Source organism: Scleropages formosus, chromosome 9 (genome assembly GCF_900964775.1).
Source record: "Scleropages formosus chromosome 9, fSclFor1.1, whole genome shotgun sequence".
Lineage (NCBI taxonomy): Eukaryota > Metazoa > Chordata > Actinopteri > Osteoglossiformes > Osteoglossidae > Scleropages > Scleropages formosus.
Window position 1 is genome coordinate 26,090,056 of NC_041814.1, and position 27,111 is coordinate 26,117,166.

Consider the following 27,111-nt stretch of genomic DNA (forward strand, 5'->3'; position numbering starts at 1 on the left):
TTCAATATTCATCACATGACGTCTTGGTGCAGCAAGCACCTTTCAAGCTTGACGGTAAGCATCTATCATAGTGGTTAGAACTACTACTTTGGGCAGTAGTAGGTTTGAATCCCACCACCTGCTGTAGTACCCTTAATCAAAGTATTTAGCCAAAAATTTACCCGGCTGTGCATATGGGTAAATCAGTGTAGGTAGCTTAACATTGTAAGCCACTATGGAGAAGCGTCAGCTAAATGAATAAATGTACTTTTAGGAGACAACAGGTCAGGAACATGTTGGGGCCATTGCTTTGAAGTCTAAAGGTCCTTGGTTCAAATCCAGCTCCTGCTGTGGTCCCCTTAATCATGGTACTTACCCTGAATGGATACAGTAAGAACACCCTGCTGTACACGTTGTTCAATAATTGTGAAGCTGATTGTCTAACATTGCAAGTGTCGTTGGAGAGGGGTGTCAGCCGAATAAAGGTTAATGATAATAACAGAAGGAAATGGACTTGTAACCACAAGGTTTTGAGTTTAAATCCTGGAAAGAGCCCTGCTTTCTTGTCCTTGAACACAACACACACACATTTTCAGAACCGCTTGTCCCATACAGGGGGTCACGGGGGAACCGGAGCCTACCCGGCAACACAGGGCATAAGGCCAGAGGGGGAGGGGACACACCCAGGACAGGGCACCAGTCCATCGCAAGGCACCAGTCCATCGCAAGGCACCCCAAGTGGGACTTGAACCCCAGGCCCACCGGAGAGCAGGACTGTGGTCCAACCCACTGGACCACCACGCCACCCTGAACACAACACATCACATCTCAACTGCTCCAGAAAGAAAAAAAAAAAAAACATCCATTAAAATTAATAAAAATGTAAAATTATCTTTCAGGGTTGTAATTTGGACAAAAGACTCGCCAGTAAGAAAGATGCTATCCTTCGATAGCAAAGTTTTTAAATTATACATGGATTTTGAGAAACGCTTAAAAAATTTAAGCTTTAATGTACAAAAGGTTTCTCCGCAGCAAGGACTGTATATCGCCCACTGTGTCAGTTGACAAGGGGTCACAGAGTTCACTGGGTCATTGGTTATCACCGCTCACTTATCAACCAGAGTTTATTGCTTGCGTATGAAGTCCCTCAAACCAGTATTACAGGGGTTCACCTGCTCATGGTGACCACTTCCATGGTATTCACGGTAAAGGGGGGTACTGCTGCCCATCAGCCAATCAGCACAGTGCGTTAGTGACATGTTCTCACATACGTACAGCGGGCGTCTACACGTCCACCAACTGTAAATGGAAATGAGTGTCTTATGAGGGTCACACATTCTGTCTGATTGTCCTGTTCTGTGCTGTGGCGCCCCCCTCCCCCAGTGTCAGGCCAAGGCTGCACGCAGAGACACCCACCAGCCCGCGCAACACTGCAGCAGTGTGATTTATGGGGCCCCAAATGTATCCTCACACTGTTACTGTAATCTAATGCTGGTCAGCCTGGCCCACAGAGTCCCATTAGCGAACATTAATAGACCCCAATTCCAACCTGATGACAATATTGACTTCCAGCTAAAGGCCCACTTACATGATTTTGCGCCAGTAATAGTAAATCAATTCAATTAAAGGGAGAGGCAGAAAATCAACAACGCTCAAAGCACCGGGGGCCGCTCCTTCCTCGGCAACACTTCTCATCTCGTGACACGCGGCAAAGTTTTCCCTTCTTGCCCGCACTTTACAAAAATAATCGTGCCTTCAAAATCTCCGATATCATTTACGGGAAATTACAGCGCGTTTGTGAAGGCGTCCAAGAAAATTGCTTGCACTTTCCTGTGTTTTCTTTTTCTTTTGTCGAAGCAAATCAGTATTACCTGAAAAAAAATGAATAAAATCGCCCATTTTGAATAATTAATGTAACCATAATGAAGACTGCGGTTTATTTGCACAATAGACTAGAGTGTATTGTATGTTTGTCAAAAAAGTCTACATTGTTGGCTTGTAGCTGCTCTGTTGTACTTCCCTTTTTAATTAGTTCAACTATAAAGTGAATGCCTGTAATGTACACAAGTGTTATGGTTTCAATTAGCTTTATGCAAAAGCTGGAGAACTCATGAACTCTCCAATTTATATAACACCACCAGACGCAAGCAAAAAATTATGATAACTTCTTTGAATTCGAACACTGCAACTGCTGCCACATTTTCACGGGCGAATAAGGGAAATGGGAAGAGGCAGGCGCTAAGAAACACTATTTAGTTTGGATCTGCATTCCCCCAGTTTATTATTTGTGTAAATATCATTAACGATACTGTTTATTTGCACGCTCCTGCTCCCGCTTGCAGTGAGATGAAAGGCAAATACAGCCTTTGCGATGCAATGAGAAGTGGGAAGCAGTAGAATGGAATACGGAAAACAACAGACGCGTGCTGAGTTATTTTTAGTTGCGTGACGGCAAAGCCGAAATTCTGCATTGACGATCAGCGCCCCCCCCCACACCGCCGACTTTCTTTGCAAGCGGTACAGGTGATGCTAAATACACCCTGCTACGGTCCTCGCTGAGATGAGAGACGCGCCTGTGCGGTCTCGAGCTGTCACGGGAACCCGCTTCCTGCTCTCGCGAGCTGCCGGGGGTTCTGGGTCGGAACGAATAATTAAAAGATAGGCGGCGGCCTGCAGGCGCTCGCACCGCTCGACGATCCTCTCGGTCCTGCTCGGCAGCGGACCGAAGCCCCTCCTGTCTCACCGTACATTTAATTAACTTCAATTGACAGCGCTTAACTTCAGCGAGCCTTGGGTTGGCGTTTCAGCTTGAGGAGGTTTTGCCGAGACATGCCAAGACAGGGCCGTTTTCCTTCTTGTGGGGGACACAGAATAGTCCCCTCGAACTCGCGTTGACCCCCCGTCACGGAAAAATATGCCAGGCCATTTGCTTGTTTATTTGACGTTATTATTCATTTGTGTAGCAGGAGCGGGTGCGTTTCTCCATGGCAGATTTATTTCCCTTACAGAGCTGCTACCTGCCCACTCAAGCAGCCTGAGAAATTCAAGAAGTTGAGCTTCTGTGGTTTAAGTACCGGAACCACTCCTTACAAAAGTACCACCGCCCTACTGCGGCTAATACCCTCTTCAAACAGAGTCAAACGAAATATTAACACAACTTGTGTCACAAGGGCTTGCGGTTCTAGGGCCGCACTCGAGCCGTAAAAATACTTGCAGACCTGACTTGACCACATGAGCCTGAGATTCGAATTGAGAGTTCAGCATAATGGCTCATTGACGGTGTCTGAAATTAAATCTTTTTATAGCCGTCGTTTTCACGCTCTGCACCGATACGCCCGAAACGCTATGCAATTTGTTGCCATGGTGATGTAATGTTGTGCAGGAGGACGTTCGTCCATTCGCTGCATTTGCACAATTAACGGTAAGACTTCAAACACAACACGCCACTTGTATGAGAACAAGTCCGAACAGACTAGCTATTTAGCGCACAAACACGTATTTAGTGGCACTAATCTACAGACGTGAGGTCTTTTCTTAAATTTTTGAACCGTTATAATAGTTTAAACACTTCATAGTTATTATATATATTATATTACCTATATAGCTAGTTCTACTAATGATCATTATACATTTAGGTGATGTTAAATGGTAACAGTTAAACAGCTAAGTAGAACAAAGTAGCTAAGCAGCTAAAAGTATATAAAATCATTTGTTTAAATCATTAAATGCTTACATAATGCATCAGGAAAACCTGCACAAATATCTTCAGTATGACATAACATTACACATAGACATATAGTAAAGACTAAATACCACTGGCTGTTTTATTTATTCACGTAGCTAATTGCTTTGCTTTTTTTCCAAAGCAGCTTACAATTATTTACTCATTTACACAGCTGGGTAATTTTTACTGGAGTGTTTTAGGGTGAGTACCTTGCTCAAGGGTACTACAGATGGAGGCGGGATTCAGACCTGTGACTTTTGGGTCCGAAAGGCTCCCGCTTTAACCACTGGGCTGTTTAAGCTGAGGTCATAGTACTGTTAACCAGGGCAACAGAATAACTGGTAAACCAACTTGCTACAGAGATAACTGTGTAAATATTTTCACATTTATTAAAATTCTCCTGAAAATGTTTTATTTAATATAACCCAACAAGACGTGTCCAGGATGACCTAATTACAAGTCTGGTTAACTGACTTGATTATTCATTTTAAAAAATATCCATTCAGAGTTTAAAATATGAATCCAGTTAAAAGTTAGGATTTTACAATGATACAAGTTTATTTTTACAGTATGTGCTTTTGCTGAAATCAGTGTTTCATGATTGTTTCAAAATATGATGGAAAGGTACTGAATTTATTTTTAACTGTACATAGCAATTTAACTACTAGGTACACCCGTGCCTTTCAATGAACTCGTTCCTGCTTTCAAAAACACATTTAATCAATCGAGAGGATTCAGTAGTTGTCCAGACTCATTTCAGGTTTACAATGACTATCCAAGTGTGTTTACATTTCTGGATCTGATTGATTACTTTCCCGTTATGTTTCTAAGAATTTACTGAAAATTAAAAAAAAATATATATATTTTATAAAAAATTATTATTATTAAAAACATTACACAAAAAGCGTAAATGCGATTGATTTTTACTCATTACCCAAATTACTTCGCCCATGATCTCTTAAGTTCATGTAAAGTGTAAATGTTCATGCACTATAACTTTAAGATCATGCTGGGATAAACCTTTACACAGCTACTGTTGGAATGTAATGTAAATGTTTATATATATATCTAAAAAAAAAAACTGTATATATACACAGGGACCAGGTGCTGTGGTGGATTCGGTGCCCCGTGTGTGACGGGTCTGGGGTTCGAACCCTGCTTGGATTGCCCTCCGGTGGACTGGCATCTCCTCCTGGCTGTGTCCCGTCCCCCCTTGACCCTGTGCCCTGTGTTGCCAGGTAAGGCTCTGGCTTGCCGCAACCCTGCACGGGACAAGCAGTTGTTGACGATGGATGGATGGATATATATATTCTGTTAAAGTTTTATGCAGCTACTCGTGTGATGAACATTGGTTCATACGGTGGAAGGAAACAAACTAACCGCACTTAATAATCACACGTCTGCATCTAAGCGTCTTTTTCTCCTAATGTAATGAACACATTGTATTTTCTATGAGATGTACGTCGCTTTGGAGAAAACCGTCTAAATGCTAAATGCTAAATGATTAAATGTAAATTTGAAAGCAAAATCAGTAAAAGTATAAAAAATGAAAACATTAACTTCACATTAATAAAACTGTACATACAGTTTATAACATTAGGTATAGCATTGAAGACCTGTTCCATTAAAGAAAACAAATATCTAAAAAAAGGGCAATTAATAGGCCGTTGAATTATGGAATATAATACAGGATAGCATTCAATGTAAATGAAATTGAGCCGTGTGTGTACATTCTGCAGAACACATTACTATGAGGCGATGCTTCTCACCGCAAACTGTACATACATTAAAGAGTTAAAAATGCCGTGTTATTTATGGAGTATCTCTCAACAAGACCACAGATACTCGAAGCTCTTGTACTGGTTGCTGAAGGACCTGGAACGGCTTGAGATGAAGTGCCACAATCTGGGGGAGCCGCGAAGGTGTCCCTTTTAGGCTGTGCCGTGGAGGACGCATCGGGCCCGACCGCAGCGCCAAGACGCGGCCGTCCTCCAAGAGGCAGATGGCAGGCGTGGCGGAGGCACGTGAGCGCACCCTGCGTCAGCTCGGAGGGTTTTCGCAGGCACGCCGCTCTTGGCACGCGGGACTGCGGGGCTCCACGCGCCCAGAGTTTAACGCTCTTCCGCTGGCAGGAAGCTCTCAAGGTCAGAAAAAAAAAAGCGACGAGCGCTCGACGCGCTCCCGCTCTCGGGAGGCACGCGCTTCCTTGCTCGTGGAATTGCAAAGATGTGCAGTTTTTAAGCCTGTTTGCTCTTCTCCTGGCCTGCTCTGGCGGTAGGGAAATGCGATGCACGAGAGGTGGCGTGATGCTGTGGATGTTTGTATTGTCACTGACATTTCTGGTCTCCAGCTGTAATGGAAGTCTCTTTACCCAGGGGACCATGCAAGCAGAGCTGCTCCACGGACCCTTAAAAATGTGGGGGGGCGTGAGCTGCGAAAGGCCGACCGGGGGCCTCTCCTGCTGACGACCTAGATGATGTGACATAGACGGTTGGAGCAGTGGAGGGAGATGGTCCAAGTGTCTGCTCTGAGCTGATAACAGCACACAGCCTTGTGTCCTTCAGCAAAGACCCACTGTCTTCTGCCTTCTACGTGAAAATGTATCTCTGGCCCCCGCTAAAAGGTAGTGCAGCGCTTAAAGACCTGGACTTGCGCCACAGATGTTGTTTCAAGTGCCAGAAATGGTCTTCTTGTTGTGCCCTTCAGCGAGGTACATGTTTCCTTGAGTAGCATTTCCTAACAGAAGAAATAGGTGGCACAGCAGGGAGCACTGGTGCCCCCCGTACCTGTTCTGTGCATTTCAATAGGGGTTCAAACCCAGGTCAGTCTGTCTGCAGCTTGGACATTTCAGTTTCCCCATGATCACATGGGTTTCCTCACACAGCACAAAGACATGTTTCAATGGAGTAGAGATTCTTAATTGCTCACGGTGTGTGAATTAATACACATTTAGCTGACATTTTTCTCCAAAGTGACTTACAGTGTTAAGGTTACAATTATTTACCTACTTCTACAGCTGGGGATGCAGTGGTGCAGCAGGTTTGGCCAGGTCCTGCTCTTTGGCAGGTCTGGGGTTCAAGTCCTGCTGTGGGTGCCATGTGATGGACTGGCATCCCATCCAGGGTGTGTCCCTCACCAGCTGCCAGCTTAGGCTCTGGTTTGCCACCACCCCACTTGGGGTAAGCAGTTTCAGACAGCATGTGTGTGTACAGCAGGGTAGTTTTAGGGTAAGTACCTTACTCAAGGGTATTACAGCCAGGGATGGGGATCAAACCTGCAACCTTCACATCCAGAAGCAGTAGCTCCAACCACTACACTACCAGCTGTCATTATATACAGGATGTGTTACAACGATCGGGTGTAAAGACGGGCGATCGACCATTAACAATCGCCCTAGATCACGTTGGAAGGAAGTATCTGCGAAATGAACAAAACACACACCGTTTAAGTACACTTGGAAGAAAGTGCAAGGCCTGCAACAAATGAGCGAAATCGCCCTTTTACGTGTAATCTTAATTAATTTCATTTTCAGCAGCAACAACTAGCCTTCGCCGTCTCATCCGTAGCGTTGGAGAGCCCTTCGAGAAGAAATGCTAAGAATTCCGAAAACATAGTGCAACTAACAGCCTGGCCAGCATCCCAGATCTAAGCCCAAAATACACCGCTTACGCCCAGGGCTATTTGAGCGCTGTAAAGCGGCAAAGTACACTGTTAAGTTAAAAGGTGTTCAGGCAGGCTACCAGCATTAAATTTGGAGGAGGCCCGCGAGCGCTAGAAAGAAGATGAAGACGAAAATACCGAAAGAATAATACACGCTATATTATTCTGCTCTTTTTCTATTTTCTTCTTCTTTGCTTTCCTCGCTGAAGAAGAGCAAACGCCAGGTGCGGACTGAAGACGCACACAAGCACCGCAACTCCGCAACCAAACACACGCAAGCGTGAGCATGATGAAGTCGGGTTGCCATGGCGAGAACCCGAGACAGCCGCCCGTGGCCGTAGCGATGCGGTGGAGGAATGGCGTGCGGCACCGCAGACCCTGTCGCGGCGTATCTGGGTTAACGCAGCGGCCGTGCTCTGGGCTCACCTGGGAGAGCGGCAGGGCTCGGAAGCCGAACGGACGCACGACCACCTGCCCGGACCCCGGGAACGCGGCAACCTGGGAGAGACGTGTGGCTCTCGCGAGTCCAAATGTCCCCCACGTAAGGGACATGCGGGAGCAGAACTGTGGCCTCTGCTTCTCAGATCGAAAGTGTTTTTGCGTGTGTGTGTGTGTGTGTGTGTGTGTGGGGGTGTGTACGTGTGTGTCCGTCTGCCTGGACTTGGCTGCTGTGCAGAACCGGTTAAACTGTAATAATAAGAAACGCAATTTCCATCGATGTGTGTTTGAAAAATGCATCTATGTTTAGAAACACATTTTCGGCGAACACCTGGACATCTGGACACATTTTCATTTTCTGAATTCTAGTTTAGAAACCATGTTCCCACTACTCACAGTCACACTCCAGTGCGCAATACTCTTTGGCCAGCAGGGGGCGTAGTGGTTTCAAGTGCTGTCTTAAACTTGAAGGACCCAGACTCAAATCCCATCCTCTGCTGTTGTACCCTTGATCAAGGTAATTACCCTGAACTGACTCTGTCAAAATTACCCAGCTGTACAAATGGGTGAATAATTGTAAGTAACTTAACATACAAATCTAACATCCGAAATTACTCTGAAAAAAGGCTGGAGCTAAATGCAACGTTATATTAATCAGTTTACCGGATGTTTTACCACACTGATAAGGACTTGGGGTGGCCAACTGGCTCCCGGTCCCTCCTGGGGGTCCAGGTGTCATGGGAAGGTCATGGATCCACCCCATTCCCCTCCCGTCACTCTTTCGGACATGTCGGAAGTCCAGCCGAGTGTCGCCTTCCCAGCTTGCCGGGGGCCCTCCCGCTGGCCCTGCGCGAGCGGACGAGGGAGCAGCGGAGCGTTAACCGCGCTCACAGCTGCCCTCCCGCAACACCCCGGGCCCCGCGGGGTCCAGCTCTCCCTCTTTCACGGAGCTCAAGGGCCGAGACCAACCACGGCTCCTCGGCAGCCGGCGCTCCCCACAGTGAATTAATCTCATTACAGAGCCAGCATCCCCACTGATTCTTAATCTGAATAAACTGTTCGGCGTTTCCTTTTTAATTGAATCCCTGCTTTTCTGCATTAATAGGATTTGCTTAACTTTTACCACAGTTTACAATGGCTTTGCTTGTGTTCGGCTGGATGAGCTGTTTTCAGAAAGGCGCGGTCATGTGTCGGCAGTCAGCGGTGCGCTGCGTCCGTTAGTCATTTAACTCCCCGGACATTTCTTGCACTCCACTACGCTGCCTCTCAAATACAAACAAACAAACTAACAAACTAATATACACACATAATTATGTACATATAAGTGTATCGCTTACATGCAGGCACATATGTATTTATATATAAGCATTATAAGTATACATAACACACACACACACATATACACACACATGCAAGTGTGATATGATACATATCATTAATGAAACGACACCCTTCTGCATAATTTCGGGTGCGGAACATGCTTTCAGTGACAAGCAGTGATATTCCGAGTGACCCTCTTGGCACGGAGTGCACCGAACAGGAAGCCGAACCCTCTCTCCATCGTGCGCATGGCCACCGGATGCCTCTGGGGATGTTAGTGGTGACAGGTGCCCGGGTCGGCCTTTCTGGCAGCTCTAATTAACATCTTCGCCAGCGTTTCCATGGCAACGCCGGGGACGCAGTTGAGGGAAGCGGTGAGACCTGAGCTGCAGTTTTTGGCCGCTGCGTGCCGAGTTATGAGTCGCGGGTGAGCACACGAGTACAGCCTCCTTCAGGCCTGGGCTCACAAACCTCTAAACTAGCAAGTGATGCTTGAGGAAATGATTTCAGGTGGAAAAAATGAATTATCCAGTCATCCAAATCATTAGATTAATAAAAGAAGGACATTAAAGGTGCCGTGTGGAACACTCATTAGCCGAAACAACAGTTGTTTATGTCTGGGCAGCAGGCGAAAGTGTTCAATCAAATATCTGAGCAGAAAATAACTGACTGCTTTCTATTGGTTAATTGTGCAGCTATCAGAACAAAAACTGAAATAAAAATGTGTTCTTTTGACCAGACACTTAAAATGTTTTGCAGAAAAGGTGTCCAAATACTGAACCATATGATGGCGCAGCGGGTAGCGCTGATGCCTCGCAGCTCTTTGGATGTGGGTTTGAATCTGGCCCAGTCTGTGTGGGGTTCATGTTCTCCTCGCATTTGTGTGTGTTTCTACTCCCAAGCCAAAAAGAGGTGTTTCAAGTGGAGTTACATATGAATTATCCATATTGTGTGTGTTATTGTCCTGTGAAGGACTGGCCCCATTCTAGATGTATGCTACCTCATGCCCTATTGCTCCAGGATAGGCTCTGGACCATCATGACCCTGCACTGGACAAGTGGTAATTGATGATGGAAAGGGGTTAATCCATTAAAAAAACACAGAGGCACTGCGGCATTACAAAGGTACACAGCGCCAGTTGAGTAATGAGGCAGTTACGGAAGTAGGTTAAGCAGGTTAAAGAACTGAACCTGTGAACAAAATGTTTTGGGTTCAAGCCTCAGTGGAGGCTTCCACGTTATATCCCAGAGGCAGGAGACTAATGCAAATTGCTCCAGTAAAAACACCCAGCTGCAGAAACGTCCTTGACTTGTGTCAGATGAGGACTAATTAATTTCCCGTTTTGCTTTTTTTCCTTCCCTCCTTTCTTTTCCGGAGACAGCTGAGAGGCAGGGAAAGCCTAACTCAGATGTCAGACAACCCCTGCATCCGCATGTCTGAAATTCTTAGAAATGTTCTCATTTGCATTAAACAACTGCTCCAGAAGTGTCAGAATAGATATCCATACAGTTGTTAGAGCTCCTGAGCTATTTTCATCCACTTTTCAAAATAGACTGTGAACAGAACCTATTCAGATGAACGAAGAGCGCGACATTGGGTGGATCCAACTATGGAGTCCAGTGCAACATGAACGTATATCAATTCTGTGATCCAAAGGCCTGTTTGGTCATAGATTAATAAAACATCCTCAACATGGTAATGAACATGCAGAGATGAAGACCATCACTCCTTCAGTGACCATAGTGGGAATTTTCTACAGTCCACAGAAGCGGACACTTGGCTCTGCTCTAACAAAAGTTCTATCGTTTCCCGTTTGTATTTCGGGATGCAAACCTGCTTCCGATTTGTGTTTTTACTAATCGAGAAGGTCATCTATCAATCCATTATCAACAACTGCTTGTTTATTGCATGGTCATGGTGGTCTGGAGCCTATCCTAGAAGCATAGAGCACACCCTGCATGGGACACCAGTGCATTGCAGAGCAACCACATGCTAATATATACACACAGTGTGGACAATTTAGCCACCAATTCATCTGAAGCACATGTATTTGAACTGTGGGGGGAAACCAGAGCATCTGGAGGAAGTGCACATGAACAATATGCAGTCTCCACACAGAGCTGGATTTGAACCCATGGTGGAAACTTAGAGCTCAGAGGCACCAGCGCAACCTGCTGTGCCACACTGCCACCCGCATGGAAGCACAATCGATTTAAATGTCATGCAGAGATGCATGATAGCAAGACCCAGGGACAGCCCCAACATCCGGCTTCTAAATGGGGGCACAGGAAGTGCAGTGAATCAACCAGGACCTCTGGATAACACATGAAAACCAGGATGATCCTAAGATTTCCCTTCACAACCTCATTTGCACGACATCTCCCCTTTCTGGGGTCAAACCAAATCTTAATGTGGAAAACGTGCAACAGAAGCGCTGAGCTTGATCTTCATTTCTCTGCAAGAAAGACCCTGAGTGAAAGAGAACGCTTGCAAGAAGAGTTCCTTAAGTGCCCAGACACTTAATTAGGCTAAATAAACAAAAATAACTGACTAGTGGTGCCGGTGGCGTAAAAATCAGATAAACGTGGGAGTCCAAGCCAGACTGATTCATGTAAACATGAATCAGCCTGACCGCATTTGTTTTGGGCATGTACCGCATTCATTTTTTAATTTGAACAAATATCTCAGTATCCAAGCCATTAGGGGCAAATTACATGTTTGCATTAAAGTTTAGCGAAGTGATATAATTTTAAGCAGTTATTCAGTCACTGGGTGATGGGATCAATACAGGGGAAACACTACAATTAATCCTGGCGCCGATCCCAAGTGTGCTATTGGGGGGGTGGCGTACTGTATAACGGGTGGTTTTGGGATTAGAGGGGAAAGGCTGAATCAACAACGAATAAAAGCGTGCGAAACTCAGAGAACAGACTCTGCACACGGTCCCAGTACAGCAGCATTAATCTGTTCTTTATTGTTGCGTTTTAAGAGAAAGGCTAGACCTTCGCATCCCTCCCCTCCAAGAGTAGGCAAGGCTCAACGGTTTCGTTGGCGAATCGGCCACCGGCCGCACGGATCCAGCCGCGCCTCCGAGAGCGGGAGCCATGACTGCAGTGTTGATAAAGCCCATTCAAATGGGATTAGTCAGATGTCGACACGCGTCCCCTCTTTGATGGGATTAGGTGGGCGACCGGGTGGTTCCTGATCCGGGAAGGGCAACGCAAAGCACGGCGGGCATGTGCCTGAGCGGACGCGCGACTGCGCCGCCGCTTGCACCCAGGCCACCTGACCCCAACGTGCTCAGAGTTCTCTTCCTCTCTTTGTCATCATTTCAGTGTCTTTAGAGACACCCGTGTGGGACGCCTCTGCGAGGAGTTCAAGGTGCGGGTGGTCTGCCTCCGCAGAATATATGTCCGTTGGCAACGTCACCTCCTTGACCCGACTGCGCACTCTCCCCGCCCACCCTATTCCGTGACACCACCCTCCGTTCTGAACGGTGAAATGGAGGCCATGTCCCAAGACCCACTGCCCTCTGTGCGCAGCAGTGAGATATCTCCATGGCAACCGACTCCTCCCAGACAACCATTTGGGTCAGGTTCTCACCTGCAACTGACTCGGATGTGAGCTTTTGTATTACTTGCGCTTATTGGCAGTTTTCCAAGAACGATGAACCTTTTGTTTATTAATAAATAATTGTGGACTATCATAAAACAGTGGAACACACTGCTCTCTGGTATATATATATACATATAGGTTACATGTACAGCTCTGCCTCTCCATGTCTATTCATCCCTCTCACCATCCACTCTGCAAACATTATTAAAAAAATGAAAAGAAGGAGTGAAAACTCAAATTTCATTTGGGACTTGGAAGTATCGAGCCTAAATGCCATCTACTGGAACGTGTGGAGTGTACGCGAGTCGCCAGCGGCAGTGATGTCACCCCCCCAGGTGTGAATGCAGGAGCTGAGATTCACCGGCTCCCTGAGGTCAGCGCTCGGCCTTTAGCCCAACAGTCTCCAGAGGTTCCTCTTGCCAGGAGGTTGTGCATCTTTAAGAAGTGTGTTCCATCCACATGTTTGCCTCCACCTATTTGTTTAGACAGTGGCTGAGGAAAGAGAGGGAAAACACTTTCCTGTCTTCACCTCCTCGCTAAACCGTGTGCAAAATCAGTTTCCTTACTGTGGGGTATCGCTAAGTATGACAAAACTGTAGCGCCAGTGAAGCTCTGCACACAAAATATGTACGTTTTCACGTCATTTTTCATAATTTAATCTCAGCGTTTTAACGTTGATATTTCTCATAGTCACAAGATGCTGGTGCAGTGCTGGCATTTGTCACTATGTTGCTCCTTAGATAATTTATGCGTTTTCATTTCATCAGTAGATTAGTTCTTACAATAATTAATCATTAATGTTGTTAACAATATTATTTCTTCAGTAAGGAAGAATACTCTACAATGGACTGGCATCCCATCCAGGGTTTACCCCCCAGCTCCGTGATCAGCAATTAATGAAAGTCCATCCGTCCGTCCATCCGCCCATCTGCCCATCCGCCCATCTGCCCCTCCGTCTGTCCATCTGTCCATCCGTTATGAATAAACGGTCGTCCAATACAGGGTTACAGTGGTCTAGAGTCTATCCTGAAAGCAAAAGATGCGAGGCAGGGTACACCATGGATGGGAAGCCAGTCCATCAATGGACACACATTCATTAAGTCACAAACACACACCCAGGGCACTTTAGAATCAGCACTTCCTATGAAACAGGTCTTTGGACTGTGGCAGTCAACTGGGCCATCTAGAGGAAATCCACAAACAGAGGTGAACACAAAAACTCTGCACAGACAGAACCAGATCCAAAGTGTGAAACACAGGCAGAATGAACAGGAACATGTTTCTGAGGACAACATATTCCTCAGCATATTAAATAAAGAATAAAGAAAGCAGTTATAGCACAGCCAGCAAATGTTCGTCAGTGTTAAAAATTACAGGGTATTGCGAAGGATATCTAATGTCAGCCTTTTGATGCTTGAATATCTATAGTTAGCTGCTGTCAAACAGTGACATTTACTTCTGAGAAAGTGGTCTGGTAGCACTTGACCTGCTACCCATCGCTGGAAGCATCAACGGTCAGCTTCACAGACCTCTGGCTCTTATACGGGAAGCAGTTTCTGAAAGGGTTGGGCTCTCCGTGGAGCCTCGGGGTGGGGAGCATAAGATACGCAAACTTGTCTGCGCTTCGTGTGTTTGGTTGCTTAGCAACGTCAACCGATGGACTCCACTCAAGACATGAACACATTAATCTCGAAAGTAATGCTGTTAGGTGAACTTTTCGATAGGTGATTGAAAGTCCCTCGCTCCAGACCTCATGAGAGTACCTAGACAAACATGCGCACACACACTCAAAAAATATGAGCGTTCATACATCTCTTGGTTGATGCTGCACTCCAGAATACAGTTGTCAAACTGTATTTCAGATTTAATGCAGAAAGGTCAAGTCTGCACAGCTTGCTGCTCTGTGAAAGTCGACAACTTTTCTCTGTTATTTACGGTGCTGTCTCCTTCGCCTGCCTTTCTTTAAATATAACTAGCTCTTTCCCATGACCCTTTGCAGACAAAGAATTTGTGCTATAGACATTGTGTCACCCAAATCTCCAAACCTTGGCTATGGCTGGCTTTTCCCTTTCCCTGCCCTATCGACGATGGTGGCCCCTTCCCTTTGCTGGCTGCGGACATGGATAAATCCTCTTCTTTCCTGCTCTACGGGTTCGAATTACCCCTCCTCTTCCCGTCCTAATGCTTAGATGGCCCCTTATGTTTGCCACCCTATAAATGCAGGCATCTACCCTGCTGTTCCCAACTGGCTGACAGCAGAATAAGCAGATACTCTGCTCCCACTGCTGCTCAGTGTGCTCCAACTCCCAGATTTGATGGATTCCCCTCAGCTCCTACAAAGGGGTGCCATCTTCCCCTAAATCAACTGAGCCTTGTTATTCTGCAATTACTCTGATTTTTCCCCCTCTTCTTGTTGAGGAAGAAGGTCAGCGGGGTACACTGCCATAAATAAAAATGCTGCTGGGTAATATTGTATGCAACCATCTTGACATTGCTATCTTTCTTACCTTTACTAATCCCTACAGAGCCTTTGGTTCAAGCTGAGCCTGTGGGAGGAGAGGACTTTTTGGACAAAACTTCCTCTGATTGATAACACCAATAAAGAGGATGCTCTGCAGGAGCGAAGGCCACCGATGCCTCGCTCACTTTTCTACTTAAGTTAACAAGCTACAAATCTGTGGAAACATGACCGAAAGCTCTCGAAAAGGCAGACTTACAGTATGTTCCGTACATTTTACACTGCATTTGCAGAGATGATTATATGAGAAAAAAAAAGTCATTTATACACTGTTACAATTGTGTCATTGTGAAAAATATATAATTACTTCCAGCTGAGCTGTCTTAGCATTGTTAATTTTGTGCACCAGGAAAAAAAAAGTCAATTTTGATTCTTTTGGTTTAGTGGAAGATGAGACGTCGATTTGCCAACATATTTTTGCAGTGCACAGTTTGCAGTTTTTTTTTTTTTACACAGCTGCCTTCAACCAGCATTGTCAAATGCAAAGAGAACATGAAATTCAAATGGACCCTGGAAGGAGCCCTGCAGAACACCCACAGTAGGGAAGTGACTGGCAATATTACCATCAACACAAGTATAAGCCACCTTACGTCACCGTGATCGATGGGGACAGTTTGTGTGGTGGGTGGATCTCACACACACACACACAGTCTGAAACCCCTTGTCCCAAGTGGGGTTGCGGTGAGCCAGAGCCCAACCTGGCAACACAGGGCGTAAGGCTGGAGGGGACACACCCAGGACAGGACGCCAGTCCGTCACAGGGCACCCCAAGCGGGACTTGAACCCCAGAACCGCTGGGTGGATCTCTTTCCTCCAAAACTAACAAGCATTGCTCACCTCCACAAGATCCAGCTCTTCCTGCCTCCCAGCAGTCCATTGTGCCATTGCTCTCCATATTTAATTCCACCCTCATTAGCCACCCGGAGAGCCTGTCCCTTCAGGCCAGTGTCACAGATTAATGACTAAACGTTTCCAGTCCTTCCAATCCTACTCTAGCATGGAGCCATTTTCTCTCTGGTTCCCCTTCCAAGTAATACTGAAACAGTACGCACTCATACAGTTTTCCAACTTATTTAAAGTCATACTGAAGCGAACAGCAGACTAATCTGAGAAAAGCCTTTGCTCCTGTATCCTCAACATTACTGTTATCCTGGACAGACAATGCAAGACAGAAATGGACCCCCAAAGTATGGTCTAGTGCACTGTACAAGCGCAGTAAGTCAGCGTTTTGGATGTTTTCCATTGAGAGTGTGTGTCCTGCAGCATGCACGGCTTAGGTTACCCTACTGTCAGTACAATGACTTCACCTGTCAAAAATATTTGATCAATTTAGACTTGGTGAGCAAAGTGCATCTGCTGCAGGAACACATTAAAACTGTGACTGAGATCAAACAGTCAATGCTTGACCTTTTCCAGAGCAGAAATTTGCATGACTTAGATAATTCACCTGTGTGATGTACTAGTTTGTCCTCTTGAACCCACTGTCCCCAGAGAGTGACCCGAACCAGCACTGCACGGCTCTTTCCTGCAATAACGTCTGGGTAACTCTTAGAATGGGATCTGACTGCTCAAAGGTTTCAACCCTACAGTTTAGAACACAAATCCTAATTCTCATGCTCCAGTGGTTAACATGGAATGCTTCCTTGGGGCCAGGGTTTCTGACCTCAAGGCTCTACTTGACTGGATTACCAGGCCAATGGTCTGCAGTGTTCAAGAGTAGCTTCATTTAAAGTTCCTGAATTTGTCTGTGTCTGGCTCTTTACCAGCGTAGTGATGTGAGCTCCCGTAGGTCATGCTGGTTAGACATCCAAACTACAGGAAATCACTAGTATTCTCTGAAAATACTGCAGGTAAATTGCAGGCCAGACTACTGCCAGGACTGCAGCCTTATAACATCTCATTGCAGGCTGGCTTTATTCCCACTCTTAGCATTCTAGCCCATGCTCCTCTGGATGGGGAATCATCCAAATTACCTAACCCTGCCACCTGTATAGAGTATGGAAAAGTTCCAAGATTTATAAATAACAATTCAATCTAGACTAAATCTTCAGCATTACACTAGAGGCTGTGCCCATGTGTCCGTAATCTGACCGATTTAGCACTTCTGAAACCATCATCTAAGATGCCTGAACAATCGAAGTGTGCTTAACGTGCTCTCTATTACACATTTGCTCTTTAGTGGATAAAGAAGTTCTGGTTAATGGTATGATGATGAGCTCCAGATCTAATCTCTGCTTGTTCACAGAAACCTTCATTAGACCCTCAGAGACCTTTTACCCCTTTTTTGAAGCCTCACCTGATACCTGTATGGTTTTAGTGAAACTTGTAACTCACAACATACACAGGGGCTTGCAGGTATAAATTCAAAAGTTCTTGATCAGCTGGAATTTTCTGACATACAAATGTCGGGTATGAAAATGGAACTGTCTTGTGTTAAAGCGCAGACCCAGTTGAATGCACCTTAGTTGAATCTGGGGATTTTCTTTCAGGTTTAGCTGCTTAGAACCAGCATGTTAGGTGCCTTCAACATTTACACCGATGCTGGGACAAATACTATTGGGAAAAGCTTTCTATTTGTCCTGAATACATTTATGCATTTGTTGACTGATTTGATGCTCTTGCATAATCATACTCTAAACATATGCATATTATGTGGAGTGGATGTCCAAAATATTGTCATATCACCAGTAATTCATCTCGTTCCCGACTATTTGTGAAAACAAATGAAATAAAAGTGACAATATCAGAGCTCAGATCCAGCCGCCACATAACACCAGGGATGGATTTTGTTCTGTATAAAAGCAATGCTTTAGCCTTTATAAGACTCTTACAAACATGAAGTGGACAAATTAATTTTTAAAATGATTGCTCACACCTGCTCTAGCCGCATCATTGCCAAACAAACTTGGATCATAATATATGTGCAAAGTTGAATCCTGACTCCAACCTTTCATTTCTAATAAACGTTCTGGAAAAAGGAGGAGCCGTACAGCTACAAAGAAATTTATTACATGTAATCAACACAGACAGCAATAGTTCCAACCTGGAGAAATTACCGTACGAATGCATCGAAACCTTAGCATGGTCTTTGATTTAATAGATCATACTTCTCATCCATGGGTTGGAACTGTGTTTTGGGAAATTGAGCAGTGATTTCCCTCTTATACAGACAGTCATTTTTAGTATGTGCAGATTTCTGACCGCTGATCCCAATGTTAATGTCTCCAGTTACATATGGAGCGCCGCAAGGTTCAGAATTGGGACCGATGCTGCTCCTCTCTTTAAATGTTACCAATAGAGAGCAGCGCATGCAGAAACTTTAATTTCTTCTACTGGAATTTCTCTAACTGGAAAACCCAGAGTGAAATAAACTGGGCTGAAACCTGCAAACCTGCAAGCCGTCCTCAACCTCAGTCTTTCATGGGTACTTTCTGGGCCATTAAAGATCACCTTTTGGCTCGACAGGAGGTGTCCAGACCACCACGTGCCCACTGCTTCACTGGCTCATTGACCACTAGTGTTTTTCTGTTAATTGCGTAGGACAGACGGGACATCGGTCAACCCCGGACCCCCGTTTTTTATTCCTTTAGCACCTTTAGTAGTTTTGTTTCTTCTCCTCACTTGCCTTCTGGATTTTCCCCCACAGTTGTTTTGAACTGTCTATCACTGCTGTTAATTGCTGCGCATCTCTGTTTCTATGTATTACCCTCTGTTTGATGCAATCTGGTAGGAAGGGCACTACACAAAAATAAACTGATTTAAATAGAACCAAATTATCTTCCACCATCTGTGTGACTTGTTTAACACTCTGTGGTATTCAGACTTTTTTGGAGAACCGACTGGTCTTCAGTACAATGTGTTGCTGCACACATCCTACCATGTCAAAGGTAATATATGCATATTTCAAATGTAACATAAAGAAGGATAATAATATAATGATATTTGTATGGTAAGAATTATACAATATAGCAGTATTAATGTTTTTTACATTTACATTTACATTTTGTAAATTTGTAATTCACACCTTGTGTCTTCTTTCTTTATGTCCTCATAATTTATGTCATAGGCTGCTGGGAGGATTCACAGAGTAAGAATTTCATTGTATGGTGTAACAGACTGTTTACTGTACATATGACAATAAACTCTTGAATCTGGAATCTTGAATTGATTCATTTAGCAGACGCTCTTCTCCGAAGCGACGTACATCTCAGAGAAAATACAGTTTGTACATTGCATTAGGAGAAAGAGACATGGCTGCAGGCATGTGATTCTTAAGTTAACTCAGTTTGTTACTATCCACTTTATGCACTGATGCCCATCGCACAAGTAGGTGCACAAAACTCAGGATAGATGAGTCCTGATCACCTTCCTACAATTTTTTCTTTTTTTTTTTTAAAATTTTAAAAAGGAGCACAAACATTTACATGCAGTATAGGAGTAGCGGCTGTGTGAAGGCGTATCTGGGGATGATCATAAAGTTATGGTGCATGAACATTGACACCATACATGAGCTTGAGAGATCATGGGCGAAGCAAGTCTGGAAAAGGTGAGTTTTCAACATTTTTTACATTTCAGGTCCTTAAAATATGCATCATCGCAGGGGTTCAGATTCAGATCTATGTTTGTTTAACGTCCCATATGTGGACGACGCTAATCCACTGCAGGAACCACCACAGCCTTGCTAGTCTGCCTGCTGCACACAACCAAATGGAATGAGTGGTCCGTCATGACCGTGTCAATCATCCGTATGGTGATTGGCAGCCTGTCAGCCAGCGGGTCTCCATGGCAGCAGGGGGTGCGGGTTCAAGGAAGTGCTCAGTGAACCCACTTCTCCAAAGAGATGGCAGATGAAATTCACACCAACGAAACACTATATCTACTGCGAAACACTGTAGACATTGTTTACTATACATCCCTCAGAAAAACCGTATCGCTTCCATTGTCTGCAATGCACCAAACATCCACATTCACACAAAGCATCGAGGAAATGCATCCACAGTATGAGAAATTGTGTTTCTCTCTATAAAACCTTCCTTCACAGCAAATTTTTGACTTGTTTAGTGGCATTTTCAGGAAGAACCGTTTAGATTTCAGGTCCAGTTTTCTGAAAAAAGGCAAGATATTGTCATATTTCAATCTTGACATAATCATACAGGGATCTGTAAAAAACAAACATAACTATATAATGATATAGATTTTTGGCTTTGAGAGAGGAAAGTAGCACAAAGAGTCAGTAGAGTATTGGTTAAGGACATGAGATTTATAATAATTTAGTGCCTGTTTAAGGCTCACTGGGTGCCCTGCTGTAATACCCTTGAGCACAGTACTTAACCTGAATTACTTCAGTAAAACTGTCAGATTCATAAATGTGTCAAGTTGTAAGCGTTGCTCAAAAGATTATATTCAGCAACTATAATACTGGCAGAATAATTGTTTATTAAAGAAATTTACCTGAAGGTTTTCAAGTGGGCACATTCTGTGTTTTTCTAATGTTTGTGACAACTGGACTCCATATGGAAAAGGGCTGTTGCTGAATGGCACAAATGCCATTTGGGCAAAAGTGGACTGCGTGTGGACTGCGTGTGGGCTGCGTGTGGACCTACATGACTGCCTGCTTCTCCTGCAGTACAAATTATTTGTGGGATTGCTGGCATGTGTCCCTGCCCTCGGACTCACTGGAGATCCAACAGAGGCACCTGGAACGTATCGCTGCCCTTACCGTGAGTATTTACTATTGCGCCTACGTTTCACATCGGTCATTTACAGCACGCCCCGTTACGGTAACCCTCCCGACCGTCAGCACACAAAAGAAAGCGTGGAACAATTGAAGGGAGGGGAACTCTTTCCTCGTACATCAGTACTTGAGACTGTGTTTATATCTTTAATTTCAGAGTTCATGCACATCAGAATAGGGGTGAGTAATTTATATTGTAATCCGTCCCTTTCTTCTGCTGTGAGTCTCCCACTGATCCATGCTTCTTTCAGATAATCTCAAAGGGTTCTGATTTTCTCTTTCTGATATTCGACATATTTGGAGAAAATCCCTGCAAGCGAAAAGCGTACGGCAGGACGGACCGTTCTTTGGGAAACGGAGCTGCGCTTCTCTGTGCCACTTGATATATGAAGCTCTGTCACTGTGGAACCACTGTGGTAAATGTTGTCCTTGATGCTGATGTTGTTAACACATTATCAACAAGCTGCCTGACAGCAGAGATGTTCCTCTGTGTTGGGCCGACAGTCTCTCCCCGACTTTCTTCTATCCCGAAGCACCACGAGGACACCGGTAACGACATTTAATACGAATCGCTACGAAAACTGTGAAGTCGCACTTTGCTGTGCGAAAACCTGGATGTGGAGAAGGCAGGGATGTGGGTAAATCCACGTGGAACGCGGGAAAGTTGTTGCGCAACAGTCATCTTGCTGAGTTATGTAAAAAAGCAATATGACAATCCTGAGATGTGCGCCGCTGCAACGTCAAATTTGAGCGAAGGATCTGCTCTTCGGGGGAGCATCCTCTATTCACAAAGCAGGTCTCTGCAGAAACTTAGCTTTCTTGCCTTGGTTTACTGTAAAGTTTTGCAGTGGAAAATCTTCGCCTTCTTCCCATAGTTGCACCACATGTGAGGGCAGAAGCGATGGCGGAACAGGAAAGTGTCAGTAAGGCAGCTGGTAGTGTAGTGGTAATAAGGTTGCCTTTGGACCTAAAGGCCACAGGTTTGACACCTACTTCCAACCGTAGTACCCTTGTGAAAGGTAATTACTCTAAACTGCTCCAGTAAAAATTCCCCAGTTGTATCAATGGATAAATAGTTGTGAACTTAACATTGTGAGTTGCTTTGGAGAAAAGGGTCTGATAAATGTGTAAATGTAAGCACTGCAGTTTTCAAAAAAGTGTCCTGACACCCTGGTAGTGGTGGCAGTTGTATAATAGAAACACATTTATTCAGTTAGCTGATGGTTTTCTCCAAAGCGACTTCCAACGAACTCTATGTAGTGTTATGAGCCCACACACCTTATTCACCAAGGTCACTTACACTGCTAGATACACTACTTACACTGGGTCACTCATCCATACATCAGTGGAACACACTCTCTCCATCACTCACACAGTACGGGTGAACCGGAACAGCATGTCTTTGGACTGTTGGAGGAAACCCACACGGACACAGGGAAGACATGCAAACCCCACACATAGACTGAGTGGGGATCGAACCCATGTCCTCTCACAACAGCAGTGCTACTTACTGAGCTTAGGATAAGTATCTTGCTCAAGGGTCCTACAGCTGGAGGTAAGATTCAAACCTGCAACTGTTGTGTTCAAAGGCAGCAGCTGTAACCACTACACTACCAGCTGTATCCCTTTTGAGTTTTTCAAACATTAGTGAAAAATGTGTAAAACATATAAAACACAAGCATAAACACACACACACAGTCCAAAGACACAACTTTCAGGTGAATCGTGGTCAGGAGGTTGGGAGAGAAGTGAGTCTGAAAGATTTGTTTTGGACCCTTCTTGAATGTTGAGAGGGGTTCAGCAGTTCTGAGGGACAGAGGGATATCATTCCACCACATTGCAGCCAAAACTGAGACCTTTTGGGCTTCTGAGTTTGAACGTCTGACCCACAAGCAGCCAGAAGCAAAGAACCATCGCACTTTGCTTTGGTGTAGCGAGTAACCAGGGCCTCGTATTGGAGAGCAGATCCGTTGATGACCTTGTAGGTCTTGAATTAATAATACTGGTTCTTTCTGAGTGGAAGACATCTAGATGACATGCTGTGATGAACCCTCACATGTTTCACTTTGTGTCAACTGTGCATCTGTGGTTTTTTACATTAATATAGGAGAGGAATAAACAGCATGCGCACTCCGTGTTGGGCTCTCTGAGGAAGCCGTGTTGAGCATGGCCTCATGCATAAATTAAGTGAACGGCAGTGATCTTCTTATTGGCTTGGAGTCAAAGGCGCGAGAGGAGACTTGACCATCCTCTGGTACCCACCATCAGACCAGCTCCCAGTGAGAATCAGACATGCTGTATGACTAACACCGGGCTGGAAGGTCCCGCCACTGCTGGTACTGCGCGGCTCCGCAGGAGGTTCTTCATGTTCGGCTTTGCCTCTTCTCTCCAAGCCTCAGTGATCGGTTTTTCACTAAACAAGCCCTGCTGAAGCGAAAGCACTGAGAGTAACACCGGCACACCCAGTTACTACCCTTCAGAATTAGCTTTTGGATTAATTGGAAGCCTCCGAAGAACTGTACAGCTACCCTGTCTGATGTTGGCTGCAGAACCCAGATTTTGCCTCCCAAAGCAATTGGAGATCCCTCTCTCACTCGAGAGGCAGAAATCTGTGGCCTGAAAAGCAACCTGGGTCGGTTTTCAACTCACGAGCAGATATGTTTCCGAATGATTGTAAGTGTGCTTACGTGAGTGCAGAAGCGATGGCAGAACGTTAAAATCCAAGGAAAGCACCGCACAATTTTCAAAAGACGTGCCCTGACACCTCAATAGAGGTGACAGCTGTGCAGTAATAGCACCTTTTGGTTTTTTAAACACCCTGTGAAAAATCTGTAGAACATATAAAACATACACACACGCGCGCGCGCACACACAGCCCAAAGGCATATCAGTCAGGTGAAGTGGTGATTTTAAATTGCCCCTAGTGCATATATGTGTGAGTAAATGAGCATGTGTGTGAGAGTATCCCATGATGGACAGGTCTCACATCCAGGGACTGGACATGCGGTTACTGAAAACTGAAAATAAATAAATACATAATCCAAATGTATGTGTATATAAGCTGTATATTTAAGTAATATACAATTTTCTATAATATATGTTATATATTAATGTCATCTCATCACACACATCATCTGAAACCGCTTATCCCACACAGGGTCACGGGGAGCCAGAGCCCAACCCGGCAACACAGGGCGTAAGGCTGGAGGGGGAGGGGACGCACCCAGGACGGGCCGCCAGTCAGTCACAAGGCACACCAAGCAAGACTCGAACCCCAGACCCACCGGAGAGCAGGACCTGCACCCCTATATATTAAAGTATTTATATTTATTATATATTCATATATATATACATACAGTATATACACATATATACGCATATACATATATACAGTACGTACATGTTTTTTTCCAAAAGCACCCAGTGTTTCTGACAACCTCTTGCTACCAAGCTGCCTCTTTCTTCAGAGTGGAGCAGGAAGTAAAGGCTCTGTCATCAAGATTGATGTGATGTGACATTCCGAGTGGACCGGAGAGCCGCGGCGGTGCTTCGGCACCCAGCCTGACCTGCGGAACGTCCCTCCTCCCTCCGCCAAATTTTTCCACGCTGAACACAACACATGTAAATTATGGTAACCTTTGGGAAGACCTACAATGGGAATTCTCCAGCACCAGCCAGATTTCATCTTTGATTATCTCTGTGGGACAAAAAGACATCCTTTGTTCTATATTTAGACTCAGCTTAGCTTTATTATCGGCCCAACTGGGTATTTTGTACACGTTTTTGCGCTCGGACAGTGGCTGGAAAACATTTATTCTTATGGTACGCTGGGCCTCTGTGATCCTGTTCCTTGATAGCAAAAACCCTGATGATTAAATGTAATTTACCTGCAATTTACCCACCTAATGTACCATGCTTTGTATAAATGATTACTTACCCTGTGTGACCCAAAATTACTTTAATCATTAAGTATGCTTCGTGCCATGCGTTTAGTTGGAACAACATAAAGCATATGAGGTCACCTTTCTCAGTGTTTTTTTGGGATCTTATCCTTCTTTACATTATTTTTTGGGGCAAAACTTGGACCTGGAATGTTTTGCAGGCTCTTAGCTGCTGCTGATGACACGTTCTCCTTTCATTGCGTAGCACATCTCAGGATAGGTAACTTAACAACAACCCATCCTCATCCCCTGGGACCCCAATCACAAACTGACATCCTGGGGGACCCAAACTAACAAGCAAACAAGAACAGGAAATGCGCAACAAAAGCTGCAAATCTATACATGAGATGAGAACAAATGATCCTCCAGAAGGAAGAAGGTCGGTGGTTCCACTTGGGTCTGTCTGCGCTCCGAGCTGCGCATCCACTCACTCCTGTTGTTTATCTCCCATTGACTAACCCGACTCGACTGATCCTGGGGGCGACTCTAATATTTTATCTGGGCTTTACTCTGAACCCACAGCAGGCTCTGCTTATTACTTCCCATCAGGCTCAGCGCTGGTCCCTGGCTGGACCCGGGTGTGTTGTCCATGCCAGTAACCAAGACAGATGCCTTGCAACCATAAATCTGCGTCCTTTGATTCGAGTCCCCTGTTATCAAGATTGACTTTTATTTTTTTTTAACCACTCCGCTTTCGCCTGTGGCCAGATGAATGACATCTTGGAAAAACAGTCGCCATCTGAGCTCTCTGCTTATCCTTGAAGTTAACGTTTTGATTCCTGTGACACGGGGGGACAAAATAGGAAAGCCTCATTGCCACATCATGCAGAAATCTTCAGCAGTCTGGGCAGCCGCTGGACAAAAATTTCCCTTGAAATACAGGCAGATGAACTGTGCTAATCTGTCTTCATCTAGTAGACAGTCACACCCAGCCTGCAAAGGTGCCTCGATGGGTCGACTTAGAGGTAACAAGGACCTGCTTTATCACACACACCTCCAGACCAGTCCTGGGCATCTGGGTATGATTGTCTTTTTGGTAATTAATCACTAATATGTGTAGCAGCTGTGCTATTGTGGCTATAATTGTAATTCTCCATAACTCACGTCCCCCAGTGAGGTATAAAGGATGTTGCCTCTCCAGCTGCAGAACACTGGGGTCAAAGACCTGCAATCTGCCGTGGTGGCGCCAGGGTAATTTATGCGATGAGACACCAGGGAACGATTGCAGGTGTAATGTGGGAGCTGAGACATGCTGTGTGAGTTGGTCATTGGGTGGGGCCAGACCCCCGGCTCATTCACCATTGTGTTCAAGGGGTAGAAGCCTTGGGATGACCTGCAAGCATTTCCATTACATCCTGGGCTCTGGTTCCACTCAACACCCTCAAGGGCCTGGCGTTGGGCGCCACTGTGACAAATCCATGGGCTACGTGCTTGTCGAGTCGGGGCTCTGGATGATGTTTTTTCGTTCACTGCTTTCCGCCTTGGTTCCTCGAAGACGTATGGTTCCCCACTGCATGGCAGGATGGAGGTTAGACACAGTGGGCTTCGAGAGAACCAACATGTTATCGCAGGAGTCCAAACACATCCAAGCACCCAGGTCTCATACCCACGCTCTCTTCTCCCTCCCCTCCACTCTTCTCACGCACACTCGACATCGTGTCACTTTTAATAATTATCAATAACTATTTAATTTCATAGTTTATCCATTATTAAAAATGGTTAATAAAATTTTGTGTCTTGACGGAGACACCACGGTTTTATTAGATTCCGTTTATTTTTTTGGAAATTGGTTTCTAAAACAACACTGTTGAGGACTGTCTTTGGATGCGATGGTTGCTACCTGCAAAACAAAGGAGAGATAAAAAGACAGGTAACGAAACCGGAAGGCCCTACAAGCAAGGTTGGTCTTAATCACGAAAAGATGAGCTGGCTCCCATCACAAGTTGCTGCACTGAGTAAAACTGAAGTCCCCCCCCAAAAGCCCTTTAATATAAAAAGTCGTCCTTCGTTTGAGCGATTTGCTGGCTTTATGATCGGTTCCTTCCAGATGCCGCAGTGATGTGCACGATACCGAGTGGCGCTCACGCCTACAGCGGCCGGCCAAAATGCAGCCTTCAGAGGGGCGCTGAGCGCTGCCCATGGCTTCAGAGTCAACGCTGGTGGGACCCTTCATTCATTTCCA

At 45.1% G+C, this 27,111-nt stretch overlaps 1 protein-coding gene across 2 annotated transcripts in view; it reads right to left on the minus strand.

Annotated features, from left to right (window-relative positions):
- Window positions 1-27,111, minus strand: part of LOC108929606 (XK-related protein 4-like) — an 84,757-nt gene that overhangs the window by 23,500 nt on the left and 34,146 nt on the right. The window lies entirely within an intron of this gene.